This window comes from Musa acuminata, chromosome BXJ1-4, assembly GCF_036884655.1.
Source record: "Musa acuminata AAA Group cultivar baxijiao chromosome BXJ1-4, Cavendish_Baxijiao_AAA, whole genome shotgun sequence".
In the NCBI taxonomy this organism is placed as follows: Eukaryota; Viridiplantae; Streptophyta; class Magnoliopsida; order Zingiberales; family Musaceae; genus Musa; species Musa acuminata.
This window is the reverse complement of record NC_088330.1, coordinates 15,507,977-15,531,439: the sequence shown is the minus strand read 5'-3', so window position 1 is coordinate 15,531,439 and position 23,463 is coordinate 15,507,977. Positions and strand designations below refer to the sequence as shown.

General features: G+C 42.5%; 1 non-coding gene across 1 annotated transcript; it reads right to left on the bottom strand.

Annotated features, from left to right (window-relative positions):
- Window positions 1-13,591: 13,591 nt before the first annotated feature.
- LOC135672711 (U6 spliceosomal RNA) lies at window positions 13,592-13,699 on the bottom strand. The gene has a single exon (XR_010513068.1). It is a non-coding gene; the product is annotated as a U6 spliceosomal RNA (small nuclear RNA).
- Window positions 13,700-23,463: the final 9,764 nt, after the last annotated feature.

Genomic DNA, 23,463 nt, shown 5'->3' with positions numbered 1-23,463 from the left:
TGCCAAAATTCACCCTGTCTTCCACGTATCAAGCCAAAAGCCCAAGTTGGGAGAACACGAGTCACCCCAGATCCAACTGCCCAACACAACTAAGGATGGAGTTATTCAAACCCAACCACAAGCCATCCTCGATCGCAGGATCGTGATGCATCGCCGACATCCCTCTACTGAAGTACTAGTGCATTGGAATAATCTACCACTTGAAGACGCCATATGGGAACCATATGAGAAGTTGAAGACCCGGTTCCCTGAGTTCATGGAACCTCAGCCTTGAGGACAAGGCTGATTTGAAGAGGGCGGGTCTGTTAGGACTCTAGTTAGGAGAGTCCTAATTGAGAGGGACATTCATATAGGAGTTTTTTCTTAGAGAAGAATTAGGAGTTGTAAGGGAATATGAGTCTTGAGTAAGAGTACTATTAGGAGTTAGTTAGAAGTAAGAGTCTTAAGTAGGAGTCCTATTAGGAGTTAGGGTTTAGAAGCCCTATAAATAGCCATGTATTCCTTCTCTTTTGTTAAGCAATAGATGAATCTTTTCTGCAGCCTTTGAGCAGCAACTTGGAGGGAGGAACCCCTATAGAGTTCCAAGGAGGCCGATCCCCTAAAGAGATCAACCCCAAGTTTAGAATCTGCAAGGGTTCTAACAAGGCTGAACTTGAGAAATATTAGAGATTGGAATAAAGCATGTTAAGTATAGCAATTGTGGGACCTTTTGCAAAACAAATGTTCCTTATGGTCACATTGGGTTTCTGCTAAGTATCTTTCAAAGGAATCGATTTGGGAAATTTCAATAAGAACATACGACTCTGCAGCTTGGAAAGGAATTTTAAAGGCAAGGAATTGGCTAATCAAACACATTTCTTATGCAATCTCTATTGGAACTAATACTAATATGTGGTACGATCCTTGGGTGAATGGGAAAAGTATATTTTAATTATATGGTGACAGAATACGAAAAGACCTTGGGGCTCCCAAAGATTGGAAGGTTTCCGAGTTCATTGCAAATGGTACCTAGTGTCTCCCTACTCCTATTTCTCCTGAAATGTTATCACGTTGGCCGACTATCACAGCTATTCCAATCAGGAACAACCCTTCAGATGTACTTATTTGGCTTCATGACAATGGTAAATTTAGTGCCACATCCGCATGGAATCAAATTAGGCAAAGAAATAACAAGTGGGTCCCAAGCAGTTGGACATGGGATCGACCGGGATCATAGAGACATTCCTTATGTACATGGCAGGCCCTTCTGAATAAACTACCTGCAATAGATAATATGAAAAGAAAAGGTATTCATCATGTTAACTGATGCTCCCTTTGCATGCAACAAAAAGAAACTGTTGACCATCTCTATTTTGCTTGTGACTATACTAAATGGATATGGAAGGAGATTCTCCAGCGATTCGAACTCAATAGAATGCCGCAATCAAACTTGCATCAAGAATTAGCTGACCTCATGCAATGTTTTTCAAGAAAAGGGCCTCTTACACAATTGACAAAGGTTATATTCAGATGCGCTATTTGTTGGATGTGGAAGGAAAGATGTAGTAGAATCTTTGAGTGTCAACACACAAACAATGTTCAGCTCTTGACATAGATTATTAGAGACTCAAGATCATGTATGGAAAACGATCTCAAAATGGTGCACCTTACATAGAGAGAAAAAGATATTTTTATCAAATTCAATTTTGCTATTAGCCAAAGATCTTGGGCATGATGTCAAAAGCTATACCCACAAGAAATATTGGCATATCTGGACTTTAAATTTTATTTGTAGGCCATAGTTAAGAGTTATAGTCTATAGCAGGTGTAGTCATAACTACCGCATGAGTACTCTATGAGTTACCTAGCTTCGTTTATAACTTGTATAGACAAAGCTATTTGTACAAACTTTACACAAAATCAATTTACTTTTACTTATAAAAAAAAATTTAACTTCAGTAAGAAACCTGGTTACTATTCTGAATGATTTTGGTATAGTTTCTGGCCTTCAGTTAAATCATGCAAAAAGTAAAGTCTACATGAGCCCTTGCATTGAGGACAAAAATGTTATTGTACATACCTTAGGGGTTAGTGAGGGAAATATGCAGTTACATATCTTGGTCTCCCACTCATATCCACTGGCATTCACAAAACTCACTGTCAGCCTATCCTGCAAAAAATAAAGATTAGAATTTCCTCCTGGAAAAATAGGCTTCTTTCAAAAGTAGGACGACTTGAACTCTTACGTTCGGTGTTGTACTCTTACTTTATATATTGGTCTAATGCATTTCTTCTACCTATTGGACTTCTCAAAGATATTGAATAGTTATTAATGAACTTCTTCTGGAATGGCACAAATGATAAGGCAATGCATATGGTAAATTGGGATAACATTTGCAAACCGAAAGATGAAGGGGGGCTAAACTTGAGAAATACTAGAGATTGGAATCAAGCATGTCTAGTACAGCAATTGTGGAATCTTTTGCAAAACAAATGTTCCTTATGGTCACATTGGGTTTCTGCTAGGTATCTTTCAAAGGAATCATTCTGGGAAATTTCAACAAGAACATACCACTCTGTAGCTTGGAAAGGAATTTTAAAGGTAAGGAATTGGCTAATCAAACACATTTCTTATACAATCTCTTCTGGAACTAGTACTAATATGTGGTACGATCCTTGGGTGAATGGGAAGAGTATATTTCAATTATATGACGACAGAATACAAAAAGATCTTGGGGCTCCCAAAGATTGAAAGGTTTTCGAGTTCATTGCTAACGGTACCTGGTGTCTCCCTAATCCTATTTCTCCTGAAATGTTATCACTTTGGCCGACTATCACACCTATTCTAATAAGGAATAACCCTTCAGATGTACTTATTTGGCTTCATGACAATGGTTAATCTAGTGCCACATTCGCATGGAATCTGTTAGGATCGAGAGCACTAAGAGGGGGGGGGGGTGAATTAGTGCAGCGGAAATCTTACAGCGATTAAAACCAAAAGCTGCGTTCGTTCAATAAAAACTATTATGATGCAAAAGCTAATTCTCAGTTTGTATCTAAGTGCAGTTTGCGTCTAAGCGCAGATTGCGTCTAAGCGCAGTTTGCGTCTAAACACAGTTTGCGTCAAAGCGCAGTTTGCGTCTAAGCGCAGTTTGCGTCTAAACATAGTTTGCGTCTAAGCGCAGTTTGCGTCTAAACACAGTTTGCGTCTAAGCACAGTTTGCGTCTAAACACAGTTTGTGTCTAAGCGCAGTTTGTGTCTAAGCACAGTTTACGTCTAAACACAGATTTACGTCTAAACGTAGTTTTACGTCTAAACGCAGATTTACGTCTAAACGCAGTTTTACGTCTAAACGCAGATTTACGTCTAAACTCAGTTTACGTCTAAAACGTCTAAACACAGTTTGAGCAGTTTTACGTCTAAACGCAATTTTACGTCTAGACGCAGTTTCAAAGGGATCTGAACTTTAGAAACTCGTTCGTAAAAGCGCAGAAGACAGTTTTGCATAATCAAGGCGTAAACGTAAACTGCAATGTAAATATCGTACGAAAACGCTGGTTTACGTCTGAAAGCAGATTCGGACAGATCAGCACTTAAAAACTTGTTCGTGAAGGCGTAGAAGACAGTTTTGCAGAATTAAAACGTAAACGTAAACTATAATGTACGAAAACACCGATTTACGTCTGAATGCAGATTCGGAAAGAACAGCACTTAGAACTTGTTCGTAAAAGCGCAGAGAGCAGTAGTTATGAAGGAGGTTTGCAGTAATGATAAAGTGCTCAAAATAAAGGCAAACCAGAGATTTAGAGTGGTTCGGTCAGTCTTGACTTACTCCACTTTTGGCTTCCTCCACCGACGAGGTCACCGACGTCAACTAGAGGCCTTCCTTCAATTAGGCGAAGGCCAACTACCCTTTTACAGTTTCTCTCCTTTTGGCAGGCTCAGGAGACAACCTTTACAGACCTTTCTCTCCTCACTTTACAACTCAAAACTTGAAGAACAGAAGGAGGAGACTTAAAGGCTTTACAACACTTTTGAGCTCTTAGAATCACAGAAAAGATCAAGATTTCGGTATAGGTCTGTATCTTTTCAGTGCTGAATGGGTGGGGTATTTATAGGCCCTAACCCAATTCAAATTTGGAGCTCAAAACGATCAAATCCCGGAATTCCGGGATCAGGCGGTTGCACCTCTTGACTGGAGAGGTTGCACCGCCTGGCAGAGCTCGAAGACCGAGCTCAGGCGGTGCCACCTCTCTGTCAGGGAGGTTGCACCGCCCAGTCTTGCTCGAAGACTGAGCTCAGGCGGTGCCACCTCTCTGTCAGGGAGGTTGCAACGCCCAGTCTTGCTCAAAGACTGAGCTCAGGCGGTGCCACCTCCCGGTTGGGGAGGTTGCACCGCCCAGTCTCGCTGGGAGGCTTAGCCCAGGCGGTGCCACCTCCTGGCTGGCGGTTGCACCTCCTGGTGCAATCAGGGTCCGAATGGTTAGCTCCATTCGACCCAATTTCAGTCTTTCAGGGGCCCAATTGCCTCAAGATTAAGCTAATGGGATCACCTCCCATTTTGCAACTTAATCAACGTGCTAACTACGATTAGATCTAAGACAATTTCTGCAGCTTTGCTTCGGTGCGTCAATCGCTTCTTCCGGTGAGTTTCCGGCGAACTTCCGTCGATCATCCGATGAACCCTTCGGCAAGCTCCCAACTCATTCTCGGCTAGTTCCGGTAGCATTCCCGACGAACCTTCGGACTTCCGTCGAACACTCGAACTCGCAACAAATCCTTCGCGCTTGACTCCGACACTTTGTTTCGCTTTATGTCTTCATTGTTATCATAGTTAATCCTGCACAATTAAAACAAAACTTCGATCGAAACAATTAATCCTAAGCAATTAACCAAGTTGTCCGGCATGTCACTGGTCCAAATTATACGGATTGGCTCCGTAACTTGAGAATTGTTCTCACAGCGGAGAAAATCGTGTACGTCCTTGATTCAGTGATGCCTACGCCCGAAGAAGGGGCAAGCGAGGATGAGATCACTCGCTACGTGAAGTACATTGATGACTCCACTCTTGCTCAGTGCTATATGTTGGGCTCTATGACTCCTGAGTTATAGAGACAACATGAAAAGATGGATGCCAGATCCATTCTCCTACATGTCCATAAATTGTTTGAGGAACAGAAAAGGACTCAGGGATATGAGATATCCAAGAGCCTCTTCTGCGCTAGGATGACTGAGGGGATACTGGTTCAGAACCATGTCCTAAAGATGGTTGAGTGGATAGAAAAACTCACAGGTCTAGGAATGGTCCTAGAGGATAACTTGTGTGTGGACATTGTGCTTCAGTCCCTACCATATTCCTTTTCACAGTTCATAATGAATTTTAATATGAATAAGCTTGAGGGAGGCAGAGAGTACTATTAAGAATGAGAAGTCAGTTCTCTACACTGGTGAGACCAAAAAGAAAAGGAAAGCAGAAAGGTCCCTTAAGATGGGAAAGGGCAAGGGCAGACTAGGTAAAGCAAAGGTTGCTAAGAAAGACCCAGCAAAGGACAAAGGCCAGTGCTTCCACTGTAGTAAAGACGGGCACTGGAAGAGGAACTGCAAAGAGTACCTTGCAGAAAGGGCGAAATAGAAGCATGGAGAAGCTTCAGGTACATTCATGATCAATCTCCAATTGGCAGATTTTTGTGATAGTGCATTGTTATTGGATACCAGTATTGCTTATTACATCTACAATTTATTGTAAATTCTAGCAAAGCCGAGGGGAGATTGACGAGAGGAATATTGCATAAAGGTTTGTTTATGCAAGACACTACTTCACATATCATGAATGTAAGTGTCTAAGAGGAAACGAGATGAGGTGAACAGTGCATACCTATGGCATTGTAGGCTAGGTCACATCCATGAAATAAGGATTCAAAAGTTGCTAAATAATGGATATCTAGATCTATTCGACTATGTGTCATACATAACTTGTGAGCCTTGCATTCATGGAAAACTGACCAACTCTCCATTTAGTGGAACTGGAGAGAGAGCCACTGAGTTATTGGAACTTATACATAGTGATGTATGTGGACCCATGTCAACTCATGCCATTGGAGGTTACTCCTACTTCATTACATTTACTGATGATTTCTCAAGGTATGGATATGTGTACTTAATGAAGTACAAGTCCGAGGCCTTTGAGAAATTCATGGAGTATAAAAATGAGGTGGAGAACCAGACTGGAAAGAGTATCAAAACTCTTCGATCAGATCGAGGAGGTGAGTACTTAAGTACAGAGTTTACTCAGTTCCTCAAGGACCATGGGATATTATCCCAATGGACACCTCCTTATACACCTCAGCTCAATGGTGTCTCTGAAAGGAGAAATCATACGTTATTAGATATGGTATGGTCCATGATGAGTTTCGCTGACCTACCCATCTTATTCTAGGGATATGCCCTAGAGACCGCAGCTTACCTTCTGAACAGAGTTCCAATTAAGTCGGTAGTGTCTACACCATATGAGATATGGAAAGGGAAGAAGCTTAATCTTAATGTTGTTAAGATTTGGGGCTGCCCTGCCCACATTAAAAGACACAACCCCGATAAGTTAGAATCAAGGACAGAGCGATTCAAATTTGTGGGACACCCCAAGGAAACTTGTGGGTATTATTTCTATCATCTCGAGGACTAAAAGGTCTTTGTAGCTAAGAGAGCAGTGTTCCTTGAGAAGGAACACATTCTTAGTGGAGATAGTGGGAGAATGATAGAGTTGAGCGAGGTTGGAGAACCAAGCTCAAGCACTACTCTACAGCCCAAGTCTGTTCAGGTACCTAATACACAAGTTTCAACTTTACGCAGGTCTGATAGAGTATCTCATCCTCCTGAGAGATATGTGGGATATATTAGAGAAGAGGATGTTGAGGATATTGAACCTCAGACCTACGAGGAGGCTATTATGAGTATAGACTGCGGGAAGTGGCAAGAAGCCATGAATTCTAAGATGGATTCTATGTACTCCAATAAGGTTTGGAACCTAGTTGATGCGCCCGAAGGTATTGTACCCATCGGTTGCAAGTGGATCTTTAAGAAAAAGATTGGAGTAGATGGAAAGGTAGAGACCTATAAAGCAAGGCTAGTGGCTAAGGGGTATCGTCAAAGGCAAGGTGTTGATTACGACGAAACCTTCTCACCCGTAGCAATGCTAAAATCCATCAGAATTCTATTGGCTATTGTAGCACACTATGATTATGAGATTTGGCAGATGGATGTGAAAACTGCATTCCTCAATGGGAACCTCGAGGAGGAGGTGTATATGATGCAACCTGAGGGATTCGTGTCTAAGAACTGCCCAAATAAGGTGTGTAGGTTGCTTAGATCCATTTATGGACTAAAGCAAGCTTCCCGAAGTTGGAACATAAGATTTGATGAGGCAATCAGATCTTATGACTTCGTTAAGAACGAAGATGAGCCTTGTGTGTACAGGAAGGTAAGTGGGAGTGCTATCACCTTTTTGGTGTTATATGTGGATGACATCCTCATCATTGGGAATGACGTAGGAATGCTATCCACAATAAAGGCTTAGTTATCTAGACACTTCTCCATGAAGGACTTAGGGGAAGCATCCTATATCTTGGGGATTAGAATCTATAGAGTTAGATCCAAAAGGATGCTTGGCTTGTCCTAGTCTAGGTACATAGAAATCATTGTCAAAAGGTTTTGCATAGAAAATTCCAAGAGAGGTCTCATACCGATGAGACATGGGATATCGCTTTCTACGAGTATGTCCCCAAAGACTCCAGAAGAAAGGGTAAACATGAATATGATACCTTATGCCTCAGCAATAGGGTCTATCATATATGCCATGCTATGTACTAGGCCTGATATAGCACATGCTCTGAGTGTCACGAGCAGGTATTAGGCAGATCCAGGCTTGGAGCACTGGAAAGCAGTAAAGTGTATCCTTAAGTAATTGAGAAGGACTAAGGATTTTTACTAGTAAATGGAGGTAGTAGCCTTAAGGTTGAAGGCTACACAGACTCAAGTTTTCAGTCTGATGTCGATGATAACAAGTCGAATTCAGGGTATGTGTATACCTTAAATGGAGGAGCAGTGTGTTGGAAGAGTTCCAAGCAAGATACCACTACTGACTCGACCACAGAGGCGGAGTACATTGCTGCATTAGATGTAGCAAAGGAGGGAGTCTAGGTGAAGAAGTTCATCATAGATTTGGGAGTCGTGCCGGGTAGCAAGGAGCCGATCTCCTTATATTGCGACAACAACGGGGCGATTACTCAAATAAGGGAACCCGGGTCTCATCAGAAGTGTTCTGAGGAGGTTCCAACTTATTAGTGAGATCGTAACCCGAGGAGATGTAGCAGTGGAAATAGTTCCATCCGAAGATAACATTGTAGATCCACTGACAAAGCCATTGTCTCAAATTATCTTTGAGTGTCACAGGGGTCTAATGAGGATCAGACACATAGGTGATTGACTTTAGGTCAAGTGGGAGATTGCTAGTCATAGGTGCCCGGCAAGCCAATCACGTGAGTGATGGCACGTGTGACTTGATATAGAATCTTTTTGCTTATTATATTTTGGCGTATATCAATTTATAACTATTGCATAAATGCATATATATATTGTGATGTCCTTGGATTTGTGCAATGGGAATCGGATTGTGATGAGATCACAATAATGAGATCGATTCTCCTTTAAACACATATCCTAAATAATCCCGGTCATAGGTTACTCGAGAGGGACATCGTGATAACCGGATAGGTTGGTGTGCTGTATACCTGTCCATATGATGGATGCAGCTAGTCTCATAGCTGCCCGTGATGGGATACTAGGGATACAGTATAGGTGCTCATTGGAGAATGAGTTCACTGATTGATCCGCTTACGGAATGCTGGATGGTTGATGATGCCTTATTGTCAGACAGCGATTCCGTAGTCCTAGTGGTGTATCTGGTCATTAGACTTGAGACACCAAGGATGTCCTGTATGAGTGCTCCACTCTTTGATACCAGACTTATAGGTTTGGCTGTCCCAGATCTAGTACAGTTGGTCATTGGGAGTGGTAGTCGACCTTACGAGGGCTATTAAGTGTCGATAGAGGATCATCCACTCTCGGCATCATGAGAGGAATATCCCATGTGTTCTTGCTCAGACAAATTTCTAGCTAGGGTCATTCGGGTTGAGAGAGAAAGAGTTCTCCGGGAGAATCCGATTAGAGCGAGATTCGAGTAGAAACCGTATGGGTCTGACAACACCATGCTCGATATACGGTCTCTGGGATATTAGATGGATGAGGGACTATAGGTACACGGTAACTGAGGATAGACAGGTCCAATGGATTGGATTCCCCTATATCATCTGGGGACTACGGCGTAGTGGCCTAGTACGTCCGTAGTCGATGAGTCGAGTGAATTATTGCAGAGATAATAATTCACCGAGTTAGAAGGAGTTCTGACAGGTATGACTCACGGCCAGCTCGATATTGGGCCTATAGGGTCACACACATATGATAGGCATTGCGATGAGTAGAGGTTCGGATATGAGATATCCGACGAAGCCCTTGTCTTATTGGATGCAGATCCAATACCCACTATGGGAGGACCCATTAGGGTTTGACAGGGGACCTCTATAAATAGGAGGGATTTAGAGCCTCATAGGCTCGAGTCTTTGCTTGCCTTTCCTATTCTCCTCTCCCTCTCCACCTCAGAGCAGGCCTAGAGTTTTGAGGAGCGTCGTCGCAACCCTGCTGTGTGGATCACCGCTAGAGAGGAGGACGCTTGACCTCCTTCACCCTCTCCTAAGGATCTGCAAGGAAACAGGGATATACGATCTCCCTAGGTAACACAATCTACTTTATACGTAGTTTTGAGTTTCGCGGATTTTGCGCACCAATCTTCGCACGACGACGAACATCTTTTTGGGAATCTGGGATTTTGTTTTCTTGTTCTTCCGCTGCGCATGTGATGTCGCCCCCATGATTTCCCAACAGGGAAACCTCTGTTATAGGAAGAGATAAAGTTTTGGATTTGTCCTTCTGTCCACGGTGCTTTCCTTGCGAGTCGGAATGCTCAATTGTTTTCGCCACCATCGGTGTTATTGCCATTTGAGGAGAATCACTTTGTTGCTGAGGCACTTGACGTGGTCGATAGACCTTTGTGGTTGGTTTTGGGGTTTGCTGACAAGCTCCAATTGCATGACCAAAAGATAAGCAACACTAACATCGTTGTGGCTTCCAGGAATATGAGACATGTACCTTCCGAGTGTTCCCGTCAAGATCACGATAAAAAACCTCATTAAGAAGATCTTCGTCGAAAGAAACTAGCACACATGCTCATGCAAATGCTAATCTTGTGCTGTTGTTGCTTTGTCGATGTAGAGTGGCTGTCCTAGAGTGCTGCATAACTTTGCAATAAAACGTCGACTCCAAAGATGTAGAGGCAGTCCTTGAAAGGATACCCATAATGGAATAGACTGTAGGCTATCTAACTCCAAATGGACATCAGGAGACCAACGTCGTAGAATCATTGGATGACCGCGGATAGTCTAGAATCCTTCGAGGATTCGTTGTAAATCTTCTTCAGAGTATAGCTTGCAAACAAAGAATCTGTTCTCCAGCATATGAAGATCAAATGACGATATTCCCCATCGAGTTTTGATAAATGAGGATAGTGGGAAATAAGATGTTTTGAGACCTACCACATAGCCAACAATCGCCATAGACCATGTCTCAATAGGCTCTGCTGAATCAGTAGTCTTGTATAAAGCAATCTTCTTATCAGCCTGAACTTCTGGAGTAAAGAATTCCAAGCTTAGATCTAGACTTCCAACTGGAGCCTTGAAGAGGCTAGTCCAAGGCCGAGGATTGCTGGAAATGCGAGCAGGCTGCCGCGATCTAGAGCGCGACCTGCTTCGATGCTGCTTCGTCGAAGGAGTTTCTCTCTGGAAAGGATATGGTGGAGGAGCAACTTGGGGGGTAACGGTAGGGAGCCTTGCCATCGTTTCAACCCTCCCGCCATCATCGCCAGCCCTAGGGGCCGTCGCTGCCATGTTTGATCCCTCTTCTGGTAGCCGCTATAGAAACGACACCATTGGGAAAAGCCACCGCTGCAGTATATTAGATCGCCGCTACAGTACCGTCGCCCTAGGGAGATCTGGTCACTGCTACAGTATCGTCGCCCTTGGGGAGAAGCCGACACTACAGGAGATAAGTGTTAGGATCAAGAGCACTAAGAGGGGGGGGTGAATTAGTGCTGCGGAAATCTTTCAACGATAAAACACGTTCGAACGATAAAAACGATTACGGTGTGAAAGCCGATTCTAAGATTACTTTAACGTAAGATCAAGTGAGATGACGTTAAAATCAATCTATGAAGGCAGTTTGCGGTTATGATGAAAACCAGAATATAAGCGCAAACTGAAATACGACGTTCGTACGAAGAAGCTAATTTACATCTAAGTGCTGATTCGTAAATCACTTGATTAGGCGAGATGTAGTTTAAGCAAGGATATAAAGGCAGTTTGCAGTTATGATTGAAATCAAAACATAAACGCAAATTGAAATATGATGATCGTACGAAAATATAGATTTACGTCTAAACGCTGATTCGGAAAGCGCAAAGCTTGAAACCCGATCGTATATGCGCAGAAAGCAGTAAGCTTTAGAGGAGGTTTGCAGTAAAGATAATATGCTCAAAGTAAATGCAAACCGAGATTTAGAGTGGTTCGGTCAATCTTGACCTACTCCACTTTTGGCTTCCTCCACCGACGAGGTCACCGACGTCAACTAGAGGCCTTCCTTCAATAGGCGAAGGCCAACCAACCTTTTACAGTTTCACTCCTTTTGACGGGCTTAGGAGACAACCCTTACAGAATTTTCTCTCCTCTCTTTACAACTCAGAACTTGGAAGAATAGAGGGAGAAGAACTTTTGGCCTTTACAACAATTTTGAGCTCTAAGAATCACAGAAAAAGATCAAGATTTTGGTGTAAGTTCATGCTCTTTCAGTGCTGAATGGGTGGGGTATTTATAGGCCCCAACCCACCTCCTGATTGGAGCGGTTGCATCGCCTGGCAGAGCTCGAAGACTGAGCCTCTGGGCGGTGCTACCTCTTGTCAGGGGCGGTTGCACCTCCTGACAGAGCTCGAAGACCGAGCTCAGGCGGTTGCACCTCCTGACTGAGGTGGTTGCACCGCTTGGTAGAGCTTGAAGACCGAGCTCAAGCGGTGCCACCTCCTGTCAGGGGAGGTTGCACCGCCCAGTCTCGCTCGGAGATTGAGCCTCAGGCGGTGCCACCGCCTAGCTGGAGCAATTGCACCTCCTAGTCTCGCTCGGAGACTAAGCTCAGGCGGTGCAACCTCCTGCCTTGGGCGGTTCAACCGCCTAGCAGAAATCAGGGTCCGAATGGGTTGATCCATTCGGCCCAATTTGGGTTTTTCAGGGTCCCAATTGCCCCAAGATTAAGTTAATGGGATCACCTCCCATTTCCAACTTAATCATTGTGCTAACTACGATTTTTCCTAAGACATTTACTGCAACTTGCTCCGGTGCGTCAATCGCTTCTTCCGGTGAGCTTCCGGCAAACTTCCGTCGATCATCCGATGAACCCTCGGTGATGCTCCTACCGACTTCCGGCAAACTCCTGGACTTGCGATGATTCACTTGGCGAGTTCCGACGAGCTTCTTTGGCAAGCTTATGGACTTCTCGGATTTGTTCTCGCAGAACCTCCGACGACTGTCCGAACTTCCATCGAACTCTCGAACTCCCAACGTGATCATTGTCTTGACTCCGGCGCAACTCCTACTGCATGTATTTCTTCCATCGTAGTTAATCCTGCACACTTAAAACAAAACTTCGATCGAGACAATTAATCCTAAGCAATTAACCAAGTTGTCCGGCATGTCATTGGTCCCTCGACGCTTCGTCCGATTCTTCGGCGCATCGTCCTCTCCTGCAACCTATTGCCCAATCGGCCAGTTGACTCCGCAACTCCGATATCCTTTGCACAATACCTGCTCTTCTTGGCCCGATGCCCGAGTCCACGGCCCGAAGCCTTCTGTCGATACGTCGACCGATCCACCGGCCCGACTTCCAATCTTCTGACATGTTCCTCCGGCACAACATGATTTTCCTGCTTTAATTGTCTCATCCTGATCAAAGCATCCTACGTCACTCAAAACGCTGATTAAATCATAAACAAATATCAAGTAGTTTCATCATCAAAATACGTGATTCAACAATAAGATCGCTGCTACAATACTGTCGCCCGTGGGAGAGAGCCAACACTGCAGGAGTTAGATCGCCCTAGGGAGATCTGATCGCCGCTACAATATAGTCGCCCTTGGGAAACAACCGATGCTGTAGGAAATCAGATCACCGCTATAGTACCTACGGAGATCTGGTCGCCGCTATAGTGTCGTCGCCTTATATCTGGTGGCCGCTATAGTGTCATTGCCGCTACAGTCCATCGCCCTAGATCTGGTCGCCGCTACTGTACCATCGCCCAAGATCTGGTCGCCGCTATAGTGTCGTCGTCGCTATTGTCCGTCGCCCTAGATCTTGTCACCATACAGTACCGTTGCCGCTATGTTTGGATAGCATAAAGCTTTCTAAAATTTGGACCATTTCTCGATTTGTGCGTGTCATCCTTGCGCAGGGGCCATACTAATCTTCTCAGTGTCATCTTGCATGAAATGCACTCCATACCTTCAGTAGGGCACTCTGGATTCCTAAGAACCTACAAAAGAGTGAAGCAAAAGTTTTATTGGAGAGGGATGAAAAAAATTATTGCTGAATATGTGGCACAATGTGATGTATGTCAACAGCACAAGGGTGAAACTGTGGCAAATCCAGGGAAGCTACAACCACTACGCATACCAGACTCAGTGTGGACTGACATCTCCATGGACTTCATTGAAGGGCTGCCATCTGTTGAATCTCGTATTTTGATAATGAAACTACTTGATATATGTTTATGATTTAATATGCGTTTTGAGTGACGCAGGTTGCTTTGATCAGGATGAGACAATTAAAGCAGGAAAATCATGTTGTGCCGGAGGAACATGTCAGAAGATTGGACGTCGGGCCAGTAGATCGGTCGACGTATCGACAGAAGGCTTCGGGCAATGGACTCGGGCATCGGGCCAAGAAGAGCGGTTATTGTGCCAAGGATATCGGAGTTGCGGAGTCAACTGGCCGATTGGGCAACTGGCCGATTGGGCAATAGGCCGCAGGAGAGGATGATGCGCCGAAGAATCAGACGAAGCGTCGAGAGACCAATGACATGCCGGACAACTTGGTTAATTGCTTAGGATTAATTGTCTCGATCGAAGTTTTGTTTTAATTATGCAGGATTAACTATGATAACGATGAAGACATAAAGCGAAACAAAGTGTCGGAGTCAAGCGCGAAGGATTTGTTGCGAGTTCGAGAGTTCGACGGAAGTCCGAAGGTTCGTCGGGAATGCTACCGGAACTAGCCGAGAATGAGTTGGGAGCTTGCCGAAGGGTTTTTCGGAAGCTCACCGGAAGGTTCGTTGGGAGTTCGCGGAGCTCACCGAGAAAGATCGGAGCTTGCCGAAGAAGCTCGTTGGAACTCGCTAAGAACAAATCGTGAAGTCTAGGAGCTTGCCGGGAGTCCGCAGAATGGTTTCCGAGAGTTCATCGGAAGACCGCCGGAAGTTTGCCAGAAGCTCGCCAGAAGAAGTCTTGACTTGCGAACTTTGTAATAGCTTAGAAAATGTCTTTAAAATCATAGTTAGCACATTAATTAGGGTTAGGATTAGGTGTTAATCCTATAACCCAAGTAGGGGCCAATTAGGCCCAAGTTCGGACTGGTTTGGGCCAAGTTTGGAGCCAAACCAAGTGAGCTGAAATAGTGAAAGAGGTGGCACCGCCTGGGCTAAGCCTCCCAGCGAGACTGGGCGGTGCAACCTCCCCAGGCAGGAGGTGGCACCGCCTGAGCTCAGTCTTCGAGCTAGACTGGGCGGTGCAACCTCCCTGACAGAGAGGTGGCACCGCCTGAGCTCGGTCTTCGAGTTCTGGCAGAGAGGTGCAACCGCCTCAGTCAAGAGGTGGCACCGCCTGGGGCTCAGTCTCCGAGCCAGACTCAGGAGGTGCAACCGCCCCTGACAGAGAGGTGCAACCGCCTGAGCTCAGTCTTCGAGCTCTGCCAGGCGGTGCAACCTCTCCAGTCAGGAGGTGCAACCGCCTGATCCCGGAATTCCGGGATTTGATTGTTTTGAGCTCCAAATTTGAATTGGGTTGGGGCCTATAAATACCCCACCCATTCAGCACTGAAAAGATACAGATCCACACCGAATTCTTGATCTTTTCAGTGATTCTAAGAGCTCAAATTTGTGTAAAGTCCAAAAGTTCTCCTCTTTTCTGTTCTTTAAGTTTTGAGTGTAAAGAGAGGAGAGAAAGGATCTGTAAGGGTTGTCTCCTGAGCCCGTCAAAAGGAGAGAAACTGTAAAAGGGCAGTTGGCCTTCGCCTATTGAAGGAAGGCCTCTAGTTGATGTCGGTGACCTCGCCGGTGGAGGAAACCAAAAGTGGAGTAGGTCAAGACTGACCGAACCACTCTAAATCTCTGGTTTGCGTTTATTTTGAGCACTTTATCATTACTGCAAACCTTCTACATAGCTACTACTCTCTGCGCTTTTACGAACAAGTTTCTAAGTTCTAATCTTTCCGAATCTGCATTCAGATGTAAAAAGGTGTTTTCGTACGATCTTTACATTGCAGCTTACATTTACGTCTTGAATCTGTTTATAACTGCAAACTGTCTTATGCGCTTTTACGAATGAGTTTCTGTGCAGTTTACGTTTACGTCTTGATTCCATTTATAACTGCAAACTGTCTTCTGCGCTTTTACGAACGAGTTTCTGTGCAGTTTACGTTTACGTCTTGATTCCATTTATAATTGCAAACTGTCATCTGTGCTTAGACGCCAACTGCGTTTAGACGCAAATTGCGTTTAGACGTAAACTGTGTTTAGACGTAAACTGTGTTTAGACGAAAACTGCGTTTAGACGTAAACTGCGCTTAGACGCAAACTGCGCTTAGACGCCAACTGCGTTTAGACGCAAACTGCGTTTAGACGTAAACTACGCTTAGATGCAAACTGTGTTTAGACACAAACTGCGCTTAGACACAAACAGTGATTAGACACAAACTGTGTTTAGACGCAAACTACGCTTCGACGCAATCTGCGCTTAGACGCAAACTGCGCCTAGATGCAAACTGTGCTTAGACGCAATCTGCATTTAGACGCAAACTGCATTTAGACGCAAATCTGCATTTAGACGCAAACTGCTCAAACTGCACTTAGATATAAACTGTGAATCAGCTTTTGCATCATAATAGTTTTTATCGAACGAACGCAGCTTTCGTTTTTAATCGCTGTAAGATTTCCGCTGCACTAATTCACCCCCCCCCCTCTTATTGCTCTCGATCCTAACAATTAGTATCAGAGCGAGGTATTTCTCATTTCGGATTTACACCCGAGAGAAATGGCTCTTCAAGAGGGCTTTTCGGTCTTTCGTCCACCGTTCTTTAACGTATTGGACTATACTTATTGGAAAACTCGAATGAGAGTTTTCTTGATTTCTCTAAATCTGGATTTATGGAATATCGTTGAAAACGGTTTTCAACTTCCCTGTAAACCGATGAACGAATGGTCGGATTTAGAGAAGAAGTATTTTTCTTTAAACGCAAAGGCTATGGATGCCTTATTTTGCGCTTTGGACAAAAATGAGTTCAATCGGGTTTCTTTGTGCGAAACGGCTTTCGATATTTGGCGCACTCTTGAAATCACGCACGAGAGAACTAGTAGAGTCAAAGACTCGAAAGTTAATATTTTACTGCATGATTTCGAGCTTTTTCATATGAAACCAAGCGAAACCGTTGTTGACATGTACACCAGTTTTACGGATGTCGTCAATGGTTTAAAATCACTTGGTAAAAGCTTTTCGGATTTTGAACTCGTTAACAAAGTTTTGCGCTCACTTTCTAAAACTTGGGATTCAAAAGTAACTGCTATTCAAGAATCGAAAAACTTGAACCAATTTTCACTTGAAGAACTAATTGGTTCATTGATCACATATGAAATGGTGCACAATGCACATGATGAACATGTTGAACACAATCACCTTCCAAAGAACAGGAAGGATTTGGAACTCTGGACAAATGAATGCCACATGAGCGATGACTCAAGTGATGAGGACAATAATGAACAAAACAACCTTCCAAAGAACAGGAAGGATTTGGAACATAGAACATTTGAAGACCACTCGAGCATAAGCTCAAGTGATGGTGAACTTAAACTACAAATGAAACGAAAATTAAAAAGCAAAAAGAATCGAACTACTTGCTTTAAACGCAAGAAGAAGAACAAAAATTGGGATGAATCGAGCTCCTTCGAAGAAGAGAAAGTCAACAAAAGCATGGCGGCAAACTACGCCTTAACAGCCTACAATGATGAGGTAATCGAAATCCCCCTAATTTATTTTGAAATTACTTGATGCTTTCATGATGTATTTTTCTCTTTTAGTTTAGAATTAATTTTCTTAAAAATTACATGTTAAAAAAAAAAAAATTATTATTATGATCATACTAAGTAATTTCGAAAATGATAATATTGCATATTTTATGATAAACAAATAAAATGATCTTGATTGAAAATATGAAATCATGGTTAAGAAGTAATAATGTGTATTATGTTGATTTCCATTGTTATTTCTCGATTTTGATTAAAGATCATGTTTGATTTGAAGAAATGCATAATGATGAAATTAAATATTTTGATTAACAATTTTATGCATGAGATTTTAAGCCGATGATAAGCATGTGTTATTCTCATGAGTATATTTGAAAAACTATGGCAAAAATGTGCTCGAATGCATGAACGTGTTAAGATTATTTGTCGGACATTCTTGATTCAATGTTCAAAACACTTAATTGCCATGATGATTTTACACTATAACATGTTGGAAATTATATGTTTTGGATACATAAATTTTTATGATCATAAGCATGTTTTATCTTCATAATTGAACTTGAAAATCTATAGCAAAATCTTATCCGAATGCATGAAAGTACTAATTTCATTTTCGGATTCACTTAACAATTGGTATCCTAACAATCGGATTTTCTCATACACTTATGAAAAATATTTTTCTAAAATGGATTTGATGAAATGATTCATGCTTATAAATTCCATCTTGAAATATGAATGATAGTGTCTTTGCTTGCAAAGATTTGTTTCACATACATATCTCCTATGATTCATGTGTAGAAAATAAATTTATAAATCATAATACAATGAGATTTCTTATGCAAAAATAAAGTGCTTTTGTGATTCTTTGCTAAAGAGAATAATTATTAAAATCATGATCTTGATAATTATAACATGAAGCTCTTTATAAATCAAGATCGTTCATTATGCTCCCTACATTTATCAAAAAGGAGTTCTTCAAATGAAATGCAACTTGTCTTTTGATTTCATGATATTTTGTGAATCTTGAAATTAATTTTAATGACTTGATTATGAGTTTCAAGTGGACGATTTGATTTGAATAAGTTATGTCTAAATCATAATCATGATCTTGCAAAATTGAAATCACAAATAATATCTTTTGGTATTCATGAATTGATACTCACAATATGAAAGTATTGGTATTCATGACTTGATTTTGATTGAAACATTACATGCTTAAATTAATCATTCTTCTATGGTTCAAAAATTCTATAAATGCCTTATGTGATGACTGAAAATTAATTTGCTTTATGATGAATCACGAATCATGACTTGATCTATGATATTGAAATATTTTAATCATGATTCTTGGTTATATAATTCCTTTGCCCTATTAAAAGGATTTGTTGAATGGATCATGTCCTTCTTGAACTTTCTTGATATCATGACAAGATTTTGTAATATGGCCTGTATAATAATTAAAATTTTTGGCCATTGATTTCTCCCTTCTTTTCGACAAAAACAAAGGGGAGAAAGCTTTTGCTAGTTAGAACATGCAAAGAAAAGCAAGTGCAATCTTGCACATGAAGCAAGTGTTGAATTGCCATTATTGAACCTAAGAATCTTGCTATGCTTTTGTGCTTATATATTGTGATGAAAATATAGCTTCATGTTATAAAAACTTGCATATATTTTAAAATAACTAGAGCTACTTCTCCTTTTGTTGATGATAAAGGGGGAGAAATATATGAATTGATACTATAAGTGCCATATTTGAATTTTCATCATGTTAAGATATCAAGAACTTGCATCGTAATTCTACTTGATGATATCTTGCCATGTGATGAAATGCTACGATTTGTTGCTAAAATGATGCATGCAATACTTATGCTTTCTACGTAATGTATTGCATATGATATGAACCTTGATTAAAATTGCCTTGATTTGAATTCAAGGTTTATCTCAATTATGGAATTTTGAAATAAGAATGATTACTCACCTTTGTCATGATTTAGAAATTGACAGAAAGGGTTTTCCCTTCTTTTTGACAATGACTAAGGAGGAGATAACTTGCATGCACAATTCAAGAAGAAAGCAAATTTTCACTTCTCAAAAGAGAAGAAATTGCTATCTTGAACATCTTAAGAAACAAAAAGAACAAAGTTGCTATCTTGCCTATCTCAAGAAGCAAAACATGCTAACTTGCGCATCTAGCAAAGTGGACAAAATTTTCATATTTCAAGAAGCAAGAGTTGCCTTCTTGAACATCTCTAATTTGCTAGCTTGCATGATGTAGAACTTGCTATCTTGAACATCTCTAATTTTCATACCAAGTGCTATCTTGTATGCTATAAAACTTGCATATCTAAAACTTGATAGCTTGAATATTCTAAGCATGATTCAAAACTTGCTATATTTTCTAGCAAAATTGCATGATGATAAAACTTGATATTATGTTTTTCATGCAATGAGTTGAACCAATATCACAAACACTTGATTGTGATACTTCTCCTTTTTGTTGATGACAAAGGGGGAGAAGTATGTTGATGAAAGTATGTTGATGACATGACATGTGATGTATAAGTTTATGCATATGTTCATGTTGACGTGTTGCAAGTATTCATGATGAATATTGCAATGACTTGAATTCAGTTTGAATTCAAGGTTCTATCAATATGGCATATTGATAGGGGGAGTTTGTTTAAACTCCGGGAGTTAAGTTTAACTCCGTCATCAAGTAGTTGTCATCATCAAAAAGGGGGAGATTGTTGAATCTCGTATTTTGATAATGAAACTACTTGATATATGTTTATGATTTAATATGCGTTTTGAGTGACGCAGGATGCTTTGATCAGGATGAGACAATTAAAGCAGGAAAATCATGTTGTGCCGGAGGAACATGTCAGAAGATTGGACGTCGGGCCAGTAGATCGGTCGACGTATCGACAGAAGGCTTCGGGCAGTGGACTCGGGCATCGGGCCAAGAAGAGCGGTTATTGTGCCAAGGATATCGGAGTTGCAGAGTCAACTGACCGATTGGGCAATAGGCCGCAGGAGAGGATGATGCGCCGAAGAATCAGACGAAGCGTCGAGGGACCAATGACATGCCGGACAACTTGGTTAATTGCTTAGGATTAATTGTCTCGATCGAAGTTTTGTTTTAATTGTGCAGGATTAACTATGATAACGATGAAGACATAAAGCGAAACAAAGTGTCGGAGTCAAGCGCGAAGGATTTGTTGCGAGTTCGAGAGTTCGACGGAAGTCCGAAGGTTCATCGGGAATGCTACCGGAACTAGCCGAGAATGAGTTGGGAGCTTGCCGAAGGGTTTTTCGGAAGCTCGCCGGAAGGTTCGTTGGGAGTTCGCGGAGCTCGGCGAGAAAGATCGGAGCTTGCCGAAAAAGCTCGTTGGAACTCGCTAAGAACAAATCGTGAAGTCTAGGAGCTTATCGGGAGTCCGCAGAATGGTTTCCGAGAGTTCATCGGAAGACCGCCGGAAGTTTGCCGGAAGCTCGCCAGAAGAAGTCTCGACTTGCGAACTTTGTAATAGCTTAGAAAATGTCTTTAAAATCATAGTTAGCACATTAATTAGGGTTAGGATTAGGTGTTAATCCTATAACCCAAGTAGGGGCCAATTAGGCCCAAGTTCGGACTGGTTTGGGCCAAGTTTGGAGCCAAACCAAGTGAGCTGAAATAGTGAAAGAGGTGGCACCGCCTGGGCTAAGCCTCCCAGCGAGACTGGGCGGTGGAACCTCCCCAGGCAGGAGGTGGCACCGCCTGAGCTCAGTCTTCGAGCTAGACTGGGCGGTGCAACCTCCCTGACAGAGAGGTGGCACCGCCTGAGCTCGGTCTTCGAGCTCTGGCAGAGAGGTGCAACCGCCTCAGTCAAGAGGTGGCACCGCATGGGGCTCAGTCTCCGAGCCAGACTCAGGAGGTGCAACCGCCCCTGACAGAGAGGTGCAACCGCCTGAGCTCAGTCTTCGAGCTCTGCCAGGCGGTGCAACCTCTCCAATCAGGAGGTGCAACCGCCTGATCTCGGAATTCCGGGATTTGATCGTTTTGAGCTCCAAATTTGAATTGGGTTGGGGCCTATAAATACCCCACCCATTCAGCACTGAAAAGATATAGATCCACACCGAATTCTTGATCTTTTCAGTGATTCTAAGAGCTCAAATTTGTGTAAAGTCCAAAAGTTCTCCTCTTTTCTGTTCTTTAAGTTTTGAGTGTAAAGAGAGGAGAGAAAGGACCTGTAAGGGTTGTCTCCTGAGCCCGTCAAAAGGAGAGAAACTGTAAAAGGGCAATTGGCCTTCGCCTATTGAAGGAAGGCCTCTAGTTGACGTCGGTGACCTCGCCGGTGGAGGAAGCCAAAGGTGGAGTAGGTCAAGACTGACCGAACCACTCTAAATCTCTGGTTTGCGTATATTTTGAGCACTTTATCATTACTGCAAACCTCCTACATAGCTACTGCTCTCTGCGCTTTTACGAACAAGTTTCTAAGTTCTAATCTTTCCGAATCTGCATTCAGATGTAAAAAGGTGTTTTCGTACGATCTTTACATTGCAGCTTACATTTACGTCTTGAATCTGTTTATAACTGCAAACTGTCTTCTGTGCTTGTACGAACGAGTTTCTGTGCAGTTTACGTTTACGTCTTGATTCCATTTATAACTGTAAACTGTCTTCTACGCTTTTACGAACGAGTTTCTGTGCAGTTTACGTTTACGTCTTGATTCCATTTATAACTGCAAACTGTCATCTGCGCTTAGACGCCAACTGCATTTAGACGCAAACTGCGTTTAGACGTAAACTGTGTTTAGACGTAAACTGTGTTTAGACGCAAACTGCGTTTAGACGTAAACTGCGCTTAGACGCAAACTGCGCTTAGACGCCAACTGCGTTTAGACGCAAACTGCGTTTAGACGTAAACTACGCTTAGATGCAAACTGTGTTTAGACGCAAACTGCGCTTAGACACAAACAGTGTTTAGACACAAACTGTGTTTAGACGCAAACTACGCTTAGACGCAATCTGCGCTTAGACGCAAACTGCGCCTAGATGCAAACTGTGTTTAGACGCAATCTGCATTTAGATGCAAACTGCATTTAGACGCAAAACTGCATTTAGACGCAAACTGCTCAAACTGCACTTAGATACAAACTGTGAATCAGCTTTTGCATCATAATAGTTTTTATCGAACGAACGCAGCTTTCGTTTTTAATCGCTGTAAGATTTCCGCTGCACTAATTCACCCCACCCCCCCCTCTTAGTGCTCTCGATCCTAACACCATCTTCCAAAGGTAAAAGCACGATTCTCGTGGTGGTTGATCGACTTATGAAATATGCTCATTTTTATGCTGTGAGAAATCCCTACACTGCTGCTAGTATTGCCCATATTTTCATAGAAAATATTGTTAAACTGTATGGGATGCCAAGGTCCATCGTAAGTGATCGTGATAGGATCTTCACTAGTAAATTTTGGACCGAGTTATTTCAGTTATAAGGCACCAAACTTAAGATGAGCACAGCATATCATCCACAAACTAACGGCCAAACAGAGGTGGTAAATAGGTGCTTAGAGACGTACCTCCGGTGTTTCGCTAGTGATCGACCAAAAGAGTGGGCGAAATGGCTTCCCTGGGCCGAATGGTGGTATGATACTACATATCATTCATCTACAAAATGTGCCCCTTATAAAGCATTGTATGGTCGACTAGCCCCTGTGATTCCAAAGTATGTAATTGGCTCGGCCAAGGTAGATCAAGTTGACCAAGAATTGATTGATAGGGACAAACTCTTACAATTGTTAAAAGAAAATCTCTCTACCGCTCAAGCCAGAATGAAGCAGCAAGCCGACACAAGACGAAGTGAAAGAGAATTTTCAGTGGGAGATTGGGTTTATCTTCGCCTACAACCATACAAGCAACTCTCTATCAACACTCGAGCCTCCATGAAGCTATCCCCACGTTTTTATGGGCCCTATCAGATCACAGAGTGTATTGGAGCCGTG